General features: G+C 38.1%; 1 pseudogene; it reads right to left on the minus strand.

Moving 5' to 3' along the window:
* Positions 1-834: 834 nt before the first annotated feature.
* Positions 835-1,494, minus strand: LOC118728548 (annotated as a pseudogene).
* Positions 1,495-16,266: the final 14,772 nt, after the last annotated feature.

The following is a 16,266-nucleotide window of genomic DNA, read 5'->3' on the forward strand; positions in this document are numbered from 1 at the left end:
TACCTGACACCTCTGGGCTATCACCTCATTCATGTTATCACTTCTAAATGATATTAAAATATGTTTTATATCAGCATTTGAAAGACTACATAAAAAAATGACAGTATACTTAAAAAAATATGTAAGGACAATGTTTGTTTTGGTATTAATTGGCTTAATTGGATCAAAAAATGTATCTTATTTAACAGATTTTGATTAACATATAAAATCAACACTTAGTTAACAGAAACAAGCAAACAAAAGATTAATCTGGAAAGATAATTAAAGAATAACATTGGACAATACAGTTTTTCCTTTTACCTTGTAGCTTAAGTGCCTCTCCCTTCTTAGCCTGAGGAAGTGCAACTCAAATCAACAAAAAACAGATTAACAGGAAAAAAGATGTACCATTTTTATTTATTTTTAAAAATATATATTTCATTGATTTTTTTATAGAGGGGAAGAGAGAGGGATAGAGAGTTAGATCAGCTGCCTCTTGCACAACCCCCACCGGGGATGTGCCCACAACCAAGGTACATGCCCTTGACCAGAATCGAACCTGGGACCCTTCAGTCTGCAGGCCGACGATCTATCCACTGAGCCAAACCGATTTTGGCAGATGTACCATTTTTATTAATGTTATTACATATATGTTCATTAGAATTCCACCAAAAAAGAAGTGAAAAACTTGAAGTGATTAGAACTGTTTTTATGTTTATTGAAAGCATAGATTTATATAGAGATTTTTTTTTTTATCATATTTCACTCTGGTACATATGTATTAGTAAAAAAAAGAAAATATAAAAGAATAATATGGTAACAGTATTCCTAAAACATCATATTCAGAGACTCTTATGATTCAGTCTTAGATGTTCATAATTTTCCACACAATGTAGTTAGTCATCAAGAACTTTGGTGGGACAGCATTTCTTTAAAATGTTCCTCTTTTGTCTCTGAATTTTCTTCCAAGCCTCAGCCACTCATTTGGCTAACAGTTATACTGAAACACCCTGGATGTGAGATATGTCTCTTCCACAGTCCCCAGCTTACTCTCCTACCTGTACTTTCCACGTCAGTTAAAATATTTGTAGAGATAGCTGATGCATTTGTTAAGGTTGTATAGGTCATCACTGAACATCTGATTTCCAGCCATTCTCTTCTTTTGGATACAACGCTGCTATTTATTCCCCTTCCAGCCTCAAAGCCATTTGGGGCCCTTGATTAGTTCTTTGGGGTGCTTTTCAAAATTTCTCAGGATCCCATGTTATCATACACCCCAAACATGGCCCTCTTCTCGTTCCAACAATCAACCACTTTGGGGGATGGGATGGTGTGCCTTACAAAATACAAATCAGAAACACTCAGAGAGAAACTTCTGTGGGCCTGGGGCACCCAGCCCCATAGGTGCCTTCCTGATCCTCGGCAAGGCACCCTGCCATGGTTCTCATCTCTCCCCTACAACAGCATACAGCTATAGCAGCATGCTGGCTAGACTTGACCTTCAAGGAGATGATAGAAACCACTCATGCCTCCCTCATATAGGTACCCTGTTTTCCCAAAAATAAGACAGTGTCTTATATTAATTTTTGCTCCCAAAGATGTGCTAGGTCTTATTTTCAGGGGATGTCTTATTTTTCCATGAAGAAGAATATGGTACACATTTATTGTTAAATGAAAATAAAGGAAATTTATGACCTGTATACAGTATGGAAGTACGGTAGTTTCAACACAAACCAGACAAACTGTGAATCCTACATTATCAAGAATTTACTCATTTATTCAATGATAGTCAGGTCATCATCTTCTGGAACATCATCATAACAATCCAATTCCTGAATTTCCTGGTGAATTTCTTGTGACTCCATTTCTTTCAGAATCAGTGGACCAAATCTCTCATGTTTAGCCTGGGGGGGGGCCTTATTTTTGAGGGGATGCCTTATATTTCACTCAGAAGGAAACCTGTAAATAGGTCTTATTTTCGGAGGATGTCTTATTTTCAGGGAAACACGATATTAGATGAAAGCAGTCATCTTGGGCCTTACCCAGGTAGCTCTCAAGGCTATATAGTTTTAACAAAGGGTATTGATACATTCTGGAGAAATGACTAGACAAAAGAGAGAGGTTTGGTGCTTCCAGGGAAGAAAAAGTGACTAGGAAATATATGGAGGGATCTAATAGAGGATAAAAGTTACTTGAGTAAGATTTGCTTATGCAGACTCATTTCTATGCCAGCTCTCCACCTCCCGTGTGATAAATTAATTAACAAGGAGGCCATTAGACTGATGTGGTTCTGATGCCTTAGCAGCCTTCATAAGGAAACCAAAACCCAAGCCTGAAATGCCTCAGGATTAGAAACCAAAACCCAAGGACAACCAATTACAAATAACCAACTAGGCTTTTTCAAATAATACAGCCACTTAAGCTATAGCCAAGCAAATGATTTTCTTACTTCTACTTCTTCTCTATAAAAGTCTTGCCCCCAGCTACCATTGGTGGAATACTTCTAACCACTTCTGGTTTGGGGCTGTTCCAGTCAAATCAATTTTTGCTTAAATCAGCTCTTAGGATTTTTAATATGCCTCAGTTTATGACAGGTGATAAGAATAGCTTTCCTCCTCCTGTTACAGAAAAAGGGAGAAATTTATGCCCTGCTTTTAAGCAGAAGTAAAGGCAGAGAACTGTTTTAAAAAAAAGGTCAAGCAAACAAACTTTATGTAATGCTTATGTAAAGTAGACATAAGAACTGCAAAATGGGGCAGAAGACAATAAGCTTTTATAGGATAAAGAATAAAGAACAAAGGAGAGCCGAAACCAGTTTGGCTCAATGGATAGAGCATCAGCTTGGGGACTGAAAGGTCCCGGGTTCGATTCCGGTCAAGGGCATGTACCTTGGTTGCGGGCACATCCCCAGTAGGGGGTGTGCAAGAGGCAGCAGATCGATGACTCTCTCTCATCGATGTTTCTAATTCTCTATCTCTCTCCCTTTCTCTCTGTACAAAATCAATAAAATATATTTAAAAAAAAAAAAAAAGAACAAAGGAGAAACAAATAGAAAATATATGCTTGGCTGGGGCCACCTGGTGAACTTGTTTGGGGTGAGAATGCTCAGAGTAGGCTTGGCATTTGGGGATTGGTTGACTAAATATACTGGGTTTCTGGTCAAGCAATTACAGGGACATGACAGTAATGTAAGTTTGTTTACTGACATGGTACCCTGGGCAAGAAAAACTGCATTTGGGGCCTAGAAATTTATTTCAACAGTTCTAATTCTAGCTGTTTCTCAATTGCTCTCAGCTCTAAATAATTGATGTGTCCAAGTGGCATATTTTAGGGTGGCATATCCTGATCCCATTCAATCATTTACATGGTTGTAAAACATGGTGTTGAGACAGGATAGTAAGAAGCTGGGAAAACAGAGGAACAGAGGAACTGATATATAGATGAACAACTGGCTGAGTAATTTACAGCCAAATACAGAAGGTCACCAGGGTGGAAAGGCCCCTGTGCCTAGCAATGGGAAAAACTGGCACCAGACCTCACCCCCAGGATGGCTTTTCCTCCCCTGGCATATTGCCGGTCATGTGGTTTAAATTATACCCTGACCTGTCCTTCCTACAGATAACATCTAGGCCTCAGTTGTATTTCAGCTCCAGGCCCAGGAAAGCAGCAAAACCAGTCTAGCAATGCCAGGACCAGCTGAGATAATTAATGACCCCCTACCCTGGTGCTGACCCATCAGAGGAAACCATGACTGAGAAAGGATAGACCTGGAAAATCTGACGAATATTCTATTGAGATCCTTCCCTGGGACGACCTCTAAATTCCCAATCTTTAAAACCCCTCAAGATGAAGGACCCAGCACATGCTCTCCTTCCTGGGAACATGCCAGTGCCTTTTCCATCCTCCTCTCCCCCCACCCCAGGCATGCTCCTCCTAAACTCTATGGGACCCCACGAGACTTACAACTAGGGGAGCAGTGGGTAGTGGCAGCTCATCCCAGGCTAATCCCTTGAACCTGTTCCCAAGGCCCTCTTATCTCTAACTCTCCAGTACTGACAGCAGCCCCACCTCAGCTCACTTCTTTCCCATAATGTTTTTAGAGAGCCAAAGCAGTCACACCTACTGTCTCTCTCTTGTTGCTTTTTCTATCCCATGTCCTTGTTTCACTGTCCTCATCTTTAATAAGTGTCTCAAAATCACTTGCACTTGTGTTGTGGAATCTTTCCTGCATGTAATCACTAACCACACACTACAGGCCAGCTGAAGCACACTCACTCAGAGCCCAGTCCCTTTCTGGTAATAGTGTAACCTTCAAAAAAATAATTAACTTGCCTGATTCATTTGAAATTCAGATTGGCAATTTTGTTATGACAGGTAGCAGAATATGTCACCCCAAAATATGTCTCTTTGGCACAAATTCCTTTGAGCTAATTATACTGAGAAACAGCAAATACAAGGAAAGTTCTGAAAACAAGAATAGAAGTTATCCTGTTGTAAGGAACATTTGTTTATATAAAGGAAACTTGCATCTATAAGGGTATTTCATTTTCTCTATGGAAGAGGAACATGACTAAATCACAGGACATTATCAATGGAGGAGGTACCAACTTAAATCAGAATAATAAAGTTCATTCTTGATTATGGTATTTTTTCTGGTAACCTTCCCTCTCCACAACACCACACCCACACACACCTTTCTTTCACTTGTCTTTAGTCTAAGGTAAACTGGTGACTTAAGCCACATGGAGGAGTTACTCATTTTTCTCTGTGCATCTCCTATGTATATGTGAGTTACATGTGTTAGTTAGTATACTTCTATTAGTTCTTCTTTTGTTAATCTGCCTTACAAGGTGTCTTAGCCACTAGTTTAGAAGGGTAGATTACGCAACAAGCTATTATAAGGATGTCCACTATCACTTCTATTTAACATAGTATTGGAAGGTATAGGAACCAGTAATCATATAAGAAAAGATATAAGCCAAAATTGGTTTGGCTCAGTGGATAGAGCGTCAGCCTGTGGACGGAAAGGTCCCAGGTTCGATTCTGGTCAAGGGCATGTACCTTGGTTGTGGGCATATTCCCAGTAGGGGGTGTGCAGGAGGCAGCTGATCGATGTTTTTCTCTCATCGATGTTCCTAACTCTCTCCCCTCTCTCTTCCTCTCTGTAAAAAATCAATAAAATGTATTTAAAAAAAGAAAAGAAAAGACATAAAAGGCATCCAAATAAAAAATAAGTAAAATTGGCACTTTTTGAAGATGACATGATGCTATAGTACAGTGGTCGGCAAACTCACTAGTCAACAAAGCCAAATATCAACAGTACAACGATTGAAATTTCTTTTGAGAGCCGAAAACTGACTTCTATGCATGGGCCATGTAGTTTCAATTGCACTGTATGTATGAGCCCACACGTGATATTTTGTGGAAGAGCCACACTCAAAGGGCCAAAGAGCCACATGTGGCTCGCGAGCCACAGTTTGCTGACCACTGCTATAGTATATAGAAAACCCAAAAGACTTTACCAAGAAAAACAATTAGAAATAATGAATTCAGTAAAGTAGTTGGATGTAAAATCAATATACAGAAATATGTTGTATTTCTGTACACCAATAATGAACCATCAGAACAAGAAATTAAGAAAAAAATTTCTTTACTACCTAAAACAATATACAGATTTGATGCAACCCCTATTAAAGTACCAATGACATTCTTCGGCAAACTAAAACAATTAATCCTAAAATTTATATGGAACTATAAAGGACCCCACAAAGCCAAAAAAAAAAAAACAAACAAAAAAACCTTGAGAAAGAACAAAGTGGGTTGTATCATGCTCCCTGATTTCAAACTAAACTACAAAACTACCATAATTAAAACAGATATATATATATATATATATATATATATATATATATATATATCTTATATAATAAAGAGGTAATATGCAAATTGTCCATCACTCCAACACACAAAAGATGGCCACCCCCACGTGGTTAAAGATGGCTGCCCCCATGTGAACACAAGATAGCTGCCACAAGATGGACAGCAGGTGGAGGGCAGTTGAGAGGGACCAGGCCTACAAGAGAGGGCAGTTGGGAGTGATTAGGCCTGCAGGGGAGGGCAGTTGGGAGGGACCAGGCCTGCAGGGGAGGGCAGTTGGGGGCAATCAGACCGAGAGGAGAGCAGTTAGGAGTCGATCAGGCTGGCAGGGGAGTGGTTAGGGGCAATCAGGCAGGCAGGTAGGTAGGCGAATGGTTGGAAGCTAGCAATTCTGGATTGTGAGATGGGTATCCAACTGTCTGTTTAAACACTAAGCAGGCTTTCAGAGATCCCTCAAGGGGTCCCAGATTAGAGAGGTTGCAGGTTTGGCAGAGGAACACCCGCCCCCCCCCATATGCACAAATTTTGTGCACTGGACCTCTAATATATATAATATTCTATTCCATTGATATATATATATATTTATCAATGGAATAGAATAGAGAGCCCAGAAATAAACCCTTGCTTTTATACTCAACTAATCTATAATAATGAGGTAAAAACAGTCTCTTCAATAAGTGGTATAGGGAAAACTGGATACATGTTAAAAAAATTAAGTTGGACCCCTTTCTTATAGTACTTGCAAAAATAAATTCAAATGGATTAAAGACTTAAAATGTAAGACCTGAAACAATAAAACCTCTAGAAGAAAACATAGGCAGTAAATTATTTGACATTTATCTTAGCAGTATTTTTTTTTTTTTTGGATATGTCTCCTTGAACAAGGGAAACAAGAAAAAATTAACAATTGGGACTACATCAAACTAAAAAGTTTCTCAACACCAAAAGAAACTATCAGAAAAAGGAAAAGGCAACCTATTTGAATCAGAGAAGATATTCGTCAATGATACATCTTTAAAGGAATTAATATAAGGAACACATACAGCTTAACATATAAAAAACAAACACTCTGATATAAAAATGAGCAGAGGACCTGAAAAGACATTTCTCCAGAGGACATACAGATGGTCAACAGACATATAAAAAGATACTCAAAATCATTAATCATCAAAGATATGCAAATCAAAACCACAATGAGATACCACTTCACACCTTTAAGAATAGCTGTCATCAAAAAACTAATAAATTTGGTGAGAATGTAAAGAAAAGGGAACCCTCATGCACTGTTGGAGAGATGATAAATTGATGCAGCCACAATGGAAAACAGCATGTAAATTCCTAGAAAAATTAAAAAACAGATCTGCCATAAAACCTGGAAATACTACTGCTGGGTATTTACCAGAAGAAAATAAAAACACTAATTCAAAGAGATATTTGCACTCCTATGTTCTTTGCCTCGTTATTTATAACTAGAGGCCCAATGCACAAAATTCGTGCAAGGGGCTCGGTCCCCGCCGCCAGTTTCGTCTGGAAGATAGTCTGGAAGAACATCTGGAAGGACCTCCAGTTTAACTAGCATGTTATGTTTTTATTATTATAGATGGTCAAGATATGGAAGCAACATAGGTGTTCCACCAATAGATGGATAAAGAAAATGTGATACATAAACACACACACACATGTACATGGAAGTACAATAGAATATTACTCAGCAATAAAAAAGAATGAAGCCCTGGCCGGTGTGGTTCAGTTGGTTGGAGCATCGTCCCATGCTCTAAAATAGGGGTGTCGAACTCAATCAGAGAAGGGGCCAAAATCTAAAATCCAGCCTAAATTGCGGGCCGAATGGTTTACTGAACAGTCATAAACTGTCATTGTGATGGAAACGCAGCGGAGTGCAGTGATGAAAGCGCGGTGCGGGCCACATTGCAAGGCCTGGCGGGACGGATTTGGCCCGTGGGCCTTGTGTTTGACACATGTGCTCTAAAAAGTCATGGGTTCAATTCCTGATCAGGGCATAGCCAAGTTGAAGATTTGATCCCCAGGGCCCGTATGGAAGGCAAACAATCCATGTTTCTCTCTTATATTGGTGTTTTGCTCTCTCTGCACCCCCATCCTCTCTCTCAAATTAATTTTTAAAAATTTTATAAAAAAGAATAAAGTCTTGTCTGGTTAGTCTTGCTCAGTGGTCGATCCATGAGCTAAGAGGTCACTGGTTCAATTCTGTCAGGACACATGACCCCGGTTTCAGGATTGATCCCCAGTAGGGACATGGAGGAAGCAGCCAATCAATGATTCTCTCATTGTTGATATTTTTATCTCTATCTCCCTCTCCCTTCCTCTCCCTCTAAAAATCACTAAAAACATTTTTTTAAGAGTGAAATCTTATCATTAGCGACAACATGGATGAACTTATGAGTACTCTGCTAAGTGAAATAAGTCAGGCAGAGGAAGATAAATACCATGTGATTTCACTTACATGTGGAATCTAAAAACAAAACGACAACAAAAAACTTCAAGTGAACAAACAAAAATAGAACCATAAATACCAAGAGCAAGCTGATGGTTTCTAAAAGGGAGTGGGTTGGAGGATGAATGAAAAGGAAAAAACAAACAAATTTGAACTGAAAAAATATTCAAAAAAATGTTATGTTGTTGCTGACATATATTATGTAGTTAGGCCTGTGGTGGGGTGCATCTGTACTGAATATGTACAGACTTTTTAATTGTTCTCATTCCCTAAATAATACAGTATAAAATATTCTATATATGTTAACATTGAATTACATGATTGTGGGATGACATTTAAAGCTAATAATAAATAATTTAGGCTTGTAATAAAAAATAAATTATAAAAATCATCTTTAAATCATTTTATATACTAAAAAAGTTATAATATAGCATATAATCAACTTAGTGAAGTAAAGTTGGTAAGTTAACAGAATTGTTAGGTAAATTAATATTTCTGTCAATTTTGATAATCTTGGTGAATTTAAATACCATGAGGCAGAATAGAATGAAGGAATATGTCTGTTCTGACTTGTATAGTTGAAGACACTTAGAAAGATCAAGACATTGAATGGGTTCAGAACAAGCCTCCTCAAGATGTGCCACTTTGGCATATGAATTATTTTGAGCTGAAAGCAATTGAGACCCTGCAGGCTCATAGGAAACTTTGACTTCTCCCTTAATTAAAATTTTCGGCTTTGCCCATAGTAGGAGAGATAACTTTTTATAACCTGTCTATAGCACAGGGCAAACATCTAATCGCTGAACATCTGCTCTTCTTATCCTACAAGTGACCTTCCTCTCTTCTGAAACACTGATGTGTCTTACCTCATCCTTACTTCAAAATGCCACTCTCCTTATTTTAACTTTCTGTCCCTCATGTATGTGGTCTTCCCATATATTCATACGTAATTCAACTTGGCTATTATTTCTTATAAATCTGTCTCATGTCAATTGATTATTTAACCAGTGAGAAGAACCTTACCTAGGAGAGTAGGGGAAATTTTCTTTCTCCTCAACACTGTGTAGAAATACTTTTCTTTCTAAAAATTCTCTCTTTCTCTTTCTCGCTCTCTCTCTTCCCCCCTCTCTCTCTTTAAAGCATATGTATTATTTGCTGCCCCTGATTAGTAAGTTAGTTTGAATAACTGTACCAAGAGTTTAAAGAAAACCATATCTTTTTGTGTTTTGTTTCATTTTATTGTATTTAAAATATTTTGGCTTATTTCTCTTTTTTTGAAAATTATTAACTGCTAACGTTTGGGAAAAGTGGATTTACTTATAAAAACAAGTAATCTCAGTAACAGCAGAAATGTCCTTCTCACAGTTTGAATCTCTCTGACTTCTCTTTCTGCGGCATCTCTCAGACTCCATATGAATACAGTTTTAAGGGCTCATATGATTATATTGGCTAAACATGGACCATCTTGGGTAATTGCCCTTTCTTAAGGTCTGTAACTTAATTATGTCAACAAAGTCTCCTTTTCCTGTAAAAAGGAAGGGATTGAAAATTTGGGTATCATTTTGTACATTACATTAGAACTTTCTTGATAAGATTTGACTGTACTAAGGGTCAAAATAAGGCCTGCAAAGTACAGATTAAATTTCCCTTGAGGTCAAATTTTTAATGAATATCTATATATTATAATTTTAATAACAGTGTCAGGAAGATTAGCACCCTATATGAGATGAGATATCAAAAAATGTTAAAAAGTACTAAAAAAGACCATTACATTTATATTTTCATTAAAAATATATTTGTATATTATGCTTATGCTTTATCAGGGAATTCTGCTATGAAACCTCAATTGAATATACTTGCTCTGTCAGGCACCTATAGGAATATGTATAAAAAAAAATAAAAATTTATATCCTAAACTTTTTTATGACAAGGCTTTGGTAATTTTTAGTGGAAGACTTTTGTTTCTGTTTCTATCAAGATTCTAAACTAGACAACTTTATTTGTCAGAAATTTAGTTTTATATATATATATATATATATATATATATATATATATATACACACACACACACACACACACACACACACTAGGGGCCCAGTGCATGAAATCTGTGCACTAGAGGGGTGTCCCTCAGCCCAGCCTGCCCCCTCTCACATACTGGGAGCCCTAAGGGGATGTCCTTCTGATGGCTGAGGCTAGAGTCTGGCCTCTCTCTGTGGGAGGCAACTGGGCTGATCAGGGGAAGGCACCAGCCTCATCACCCCACTGCTGCAACCACTGCCAGTCACTGCGGCCACCAAAGTGTCATCAACACAGACTCCAGTCCCTTCACCATGAAAAAATGACAACTTTCTTTAGGCATTTTCAAGATGTGTCTTTCATAGAATATGACCTTTCTTTTCTTTTTTTTCTTTCTCTTCTTTCTTTCTTTCTTTCTTTCTTTCTTTCTTTCTTTCTTTCTTTCTTTCTTTCTTTCTTCTTCTTCTTCTTCTTCTTCTTCTTCTTCTTCTTCTTCTTCTTCTTCTTCCTCTCTCTCTCTCTCTCTCTCTCTCTCTCTCTCTCTCTCTCTCTCTCTCTCTCTCTTTTTCTTTCTTTCTTTCTTTCTTTCCTCACCTGAGGTTGTTTCCATTGATTTTTAGAATGTGGAAAAGAAGGGGAGAGGCAGAAACATCAATGTGAGAGGGACACTTTGATAATTTGCCTCCTGCATGAGCCCTGACCTGGGCCCCAGCCAGGGGGGAAACTGCAACCTGGGTACATGCCCTTGATCAGAATCAAACCCGGACCCTGCTGTCGGCAGGCCAAGGCTCTATCCACTGAGCCAAACTGGCTAGGGAAGGATATGACATTTCTTAGCCCTCTTTCAGTGGACCTTCAGTTTTTTCTCCAGGAGTGTGGTGGAAAAATCCTAGATCACCTTTTTGGATTCTTATTACCTAAGTTACTAAGAATATTACCAGTGGCATACAGGGGGCTTAGCCAATGAGCGGTCAGAAAAGGTGTTTCCTCTGTAGTTCACACCAATCGCTTATCACCTCTGATTGCCAGCTCTGCCCCTGCCAAGGTGTAAAGCCTCTGGCCAAAGTTTGGGGCCTGGACAGGGGCTCCCTCGGCTCTGATCACAGGCTGGGCCCTGCCCAGGATCCCCTAGCTCAGTCCCTTCCCAGGTTGGTCAGGGCCCACATGCCTACCTCGGAGTGACCTGGGTACTGAGAAAGTTCCCGGGACCCAGGCCACTAGGCGCCTGAGAATGCAAATTAACCACCATCTTTGTTGGGTTAATTTGCATACTCATTCTGATTGGCTGTGGGTATAGCAGAGGTATGGTCAATTTATATGTTTATCTATTATTAGGTAAGATATATAAACAACTTACGCATAACTCATTTATTTGATTTGAAAGCCTCCTTATGGTACATACAATGTTCTACACAGTTGATATCATCTTTGTCCTCTCTGATTTCAGTGAGTTGTGTTTGGATTTCTATGTTCTGGACTCTGTTGCTCTTGTGTGTGTTTTTTCAGGACTGATGTGGGCACTTTCATATAAAATCTTATTTCTAACTCCTCTGGCAATTATTTCCTGGATTCTTAGCTTTGTATAATTACACCCACAATGGAACCAGCATCCTAAATCACAAGATAAAATCCGCTTACCCCAACATCATATGATCTTTAATTCTACTAGTTAACAGAAAAGGTCCAAGGCCTACCACAACAGTACCTAATGAATAATATAACACTGAGTCTTATGCATAGGAAATATTTCTTTTTCTTACCTTTCTCTTTAAACAAAATTTAAAGTAAAACATCAATTTATTAACTGTGCACAGTTTTTCACAATTCACATTTCACTTTATCTTCTGAGAGGAAGAGCATTTATTCTTTCTTAAAAAGTTAAGCTCTTAGGGCAGCAGCAAGTCTGTAGAGCGTTCTTCCTATATAAGGCACTATCCAATGAATGTGAAATGTTTCTGTATTAATACAAAAGATAAAAAGAAATAAAGCAAATGATTTCTGCCACACAAAAAAACACACACAAAAAAACCACAAGTAATCTGATAAATCTGATAGTTCCAATTGAAGCCAACTCGATCAATATTTACCAGATTTTTTTTTGTATTGTTAATCATTTACTCAAGCAACAGTTAGCTTAGGAAGTTTCTTCTCCATGCAGAAGAAGTAGTATTTATTGAGACTTAGGTTTGATTAGAAAACAAAATTCACTTGTGGTTATAAATAAAAATTAAATTAAAATAAGATACAGGACTGTCTTGGTGGATAAGAATCCATCTGATTTGAAAGGAGCTCCACTAAGTAAATTTTTTCAATATTGAGAAATATTATTTTATTAAACATTGCATATTGTTTTTAAAGTAATTTACAATATATGAAATTGCTCTAAATTACCTTGTCTTTTATAACTTTCATTGCAAAGACAAAATAATTAAATAGAAACCTTGTAGTTAATATGTATTTTGCACTTGCTAACACTATTTGGAACTTTTTACCCACAATATTTCATTTATTCCTCATAATAATCCTGAGATAGAGAGCACTGAGGTTTAGAGATTAAATAACTTGCCCAAACCAAAAAGTAGTTGAGCCAAAATTTGAAGCCTGTACAGTTAATGATTCCAAATATTTGAGTGACTAGTGGAATGTTATAAAACAGCAGTAAAGCAGGCAATATTATTCTAGGAGTTGAAATGTTTGATTTATCTATTGTTAGTTTAATTAAACAAGGAGGCCATCGATGAAGTAGCCATAGACTTTGCAGCCTCCCTAAGCTAAAGGTAATTTAAGCCTGAAATGTCTCAAGGTTTAAGAAATCAAAACTTAAGGACAATCAATCACAAACAGTCAACAACACTTTTCCAAGTAAGGGAAATGCTTAAGCCAATCAAATAATTACCTTTCTCTCCTTCTTCTGCCCTGTCTCTGCAAAATTCTTTCTCCTGGCTTCTGTGGGTGGAGTTCTGCCTAACCACTCCTGGTTTGACATTGTCAGATTCAAATGGATTTTTGCATACAATTTTTAATATGCCTCAGACTATCTTTCAACACTGTTTTTTTGTTTGTTTGTTTTTTTAAATAAAAACACTGTCATAACCTTTCACTCTCTATAACTGCATGGTCTTCATAATTTCCACTTCTACTTGGATTGCTGGAGTTTAAGATATACACACCTGGCCAAAACCGGTTTGGCTCAGTTTTACTGATATCTTCTCCCAGATTGTGGCTGTCATTTCACTCTATTTTTAAATAAATATCTTAATTTTACTGCATTTAAGTATGTTAATATTTTCCTTAATGTGTTTGAGAAATCCTTTTCAATGCTGATGTCATGAAGATATTATAAAGTTGTAAGCCTTTGTCTTTTAAACTTTATACTTTAATCCATCTGAAATTGATTTTCTGTGTGGTATAAACTAGAAATCCAATTTTAATTTTGTTTTCTATAGTGATAACCAGTTGTACCTGTACCATTTATTAAATAGTTCCTACTTTCTCCCACTGCTATGCATTTCCAGCACTATCAGATAGGTTTTACATAAACATATATATCATTTGAGTAGGTGGTTTTCCATTCTATTATATTGGCCTATTTTTCTGTCTCTTGACAGTTACACATTATCTTAATCACTATAGCTTTGTAGTAAGTCTTAATATCAGATTGTTATTTAGTCCAGCTTTGTTTGGCCCTTTGCTCTTAATATAAATGTTAGAAATATTTTAACTAATTCCTTAAAAGTAAATCCTGTTGAGATTTTAATAGAAATTGGTAAGAACTAAATCTTCAAATTATTGAATCCTCCAATTCATAAACATTATTTCTCTCTTCATTTATTTCAAGCCTCCTTAATCCCATTCAGTAAAGTCTTACACTTTACTACAAAAAGGTCTTACACATCTTTGGTTAAACTTATTCCTAGATACATTTGGTTGTGTTTTCTGATTATAACTGCTGTATCAAAATTTAATTACTCTTTTATATTTGGTCTTAAATATAATGATCCTGAGAGGAGAAACCAAGATGGCGGCATAGGGTGGACACCCCAATGCAGCCTACCACAGCAAATTTGAATTTAGAACTGAAAAACAGGGGAAACATTGCCCTGCAGTGCCAGACAACTGGCTGAGAGGAGGCTCTACCATCTGGGAAGAAGAGAGAAGGCAAGCTGAACCTCAGGAACTGTGAAGGTACAGAGAACTGTGCGCGCAAAAAGGCAGCCACCAGACTTTGCTGCTGGCTTGCTTGCAGAGCACGTAGAGGGCGGGCTGAGTTCGCTACTGGCTTACTCCCTGCTTGCTGAGAGGGCAGACAGCTAACGCGCGGCTGGCTTGCTTGTTCAGGAGGAAAACAGAACCACCCTATTGCTCTGATAGATGGCCCCAGACAGGGAGAGGCCAGACTGTCAGGCAGTGGGCAGAGATCTCTCCGAGGTGGGTGAAGCCAGCGTCCATTACTGCAGGACTCAGAAACCAGACCCTCGTAGGGAGGGGCTGAATAAAGCTTGTCTGCACCACCCGAGACTCTGCCCCAATCAAGCGGAGCACAGAAACCCTTCCAGTGGCTAGCTTTCTCATTCGCAGCGAATAGGACTCTCCTAAGGAGTGACAGGCGGGAATCCAAAGCTTGTCTGCACCTATACCAAAGAGGTGCACGCACCTGCAACCAATTGTGCGGGTTTCACCAAAGCTTCGCTGTGCCACCCCGAGACTCCGCCCCATTCAAGCAGAGTACAGAAACCCTCCGAGCTGAGACACTTCTGATCCGCATAGCCAATTGGTTTGGAGATCAACGCTTCCCATTGATACCAACACAAGCAAGGCTTAACAAGACTGCACACACAGCCCACAAAGGGCTACACCAAGACTGTCCACCTCTGGTAACTGAGAGGCTGACTCACTGAACCATATAGGACACTTTAGCACACAAAACCACCCTACCAACTCAGGGAAGCTGTGAAAATGCCAAGACAAGGAAACAGATCACAAACAAAAGAAATGGAGGACAAGAAGTGACTGGATATAGAGTTCAAAACCACACTTATAAGGTTTTTCAAGAATTTCTTAGAAAAGGCCAATGAAATAAACGAGACCTATGAGGATATGAAAAGGGATCAACTACAATAGAAATAAAGAATACATTGTGTGAAATAAAAAATATTATACAGAGTCCTAAAAACAGAATGGAAGATCGCAAAAATCAAGTCAAAGATTTGGAACACAAAGAGCCAGAGGACTCTCCTCCACAGAAGCAAGAAGATAAGAGAATCTAGAAAGTTGAAGATAATGTAAGAATCCTCTGGGACAACTTCAAACGAACCAACATCAGAATTATGGGGGTCTCAGAAGATGAGAAAGAGCAAGATATCGAAAGAATATTGGAAGAAATAGTGACAGAAAACTTCCCCCACCTGGGGAAAGAAATAGACTTACAAGTCCAGGAAGTGCACAGAACCCCAAACAAAAGGAATCCAAAGAGGACCACAACAAGACACATCATAATTAAAATTCCAAGAGCAAAACACAAAGAGAGAATATTAAAAGCAGCAAGAGCAAAGCAGGTAGTTACCTATAAAGGAGCACCCATATGATTGTCAGCTGATTTCTCAACAGAAACCATGCAGGCCAGATGGGAGGCAAGAAATATTCAAGGTGATGAATAGCAAGAACCTACAGCCAAAAATACTCTACCCAGCAAAGCTATCACTCAGAATCAAAGGCCAGATAAAGAGCTTCACAAATAAAAAAAAAAACTAAAAGAGTTCATCACCGACAAACCAGAATTATATGAATTGCTGAAAGGGGTTCTTTAGGAAAAGGAAGAAGATAAAGATAAAAATTATGATCAACAAATACGTAACTATCAACAAGTGAAACTAAAAGCCAAGGGAATTAAAAAACCTGATGAACAATATTAACTGTTGAAT

Source organism: Pipistrellus kuhlii, unplaced genomic scaffold (assembly GCF_014108245.1).
Source record: "Pipistrellus kuhlii isolate mPipKuh1 unplaced genomic scaffold, mPipKuh1.p scaffold_m20_p_3, whole genome shotgun sequence".
Classification (NCBI taxonomy): Eukaryota; Metazoa; Chordata; class Mammalia; order Chiroptera; family Vespertilionidae; genus Pipistrellus; species Pipistrellus kuhlii.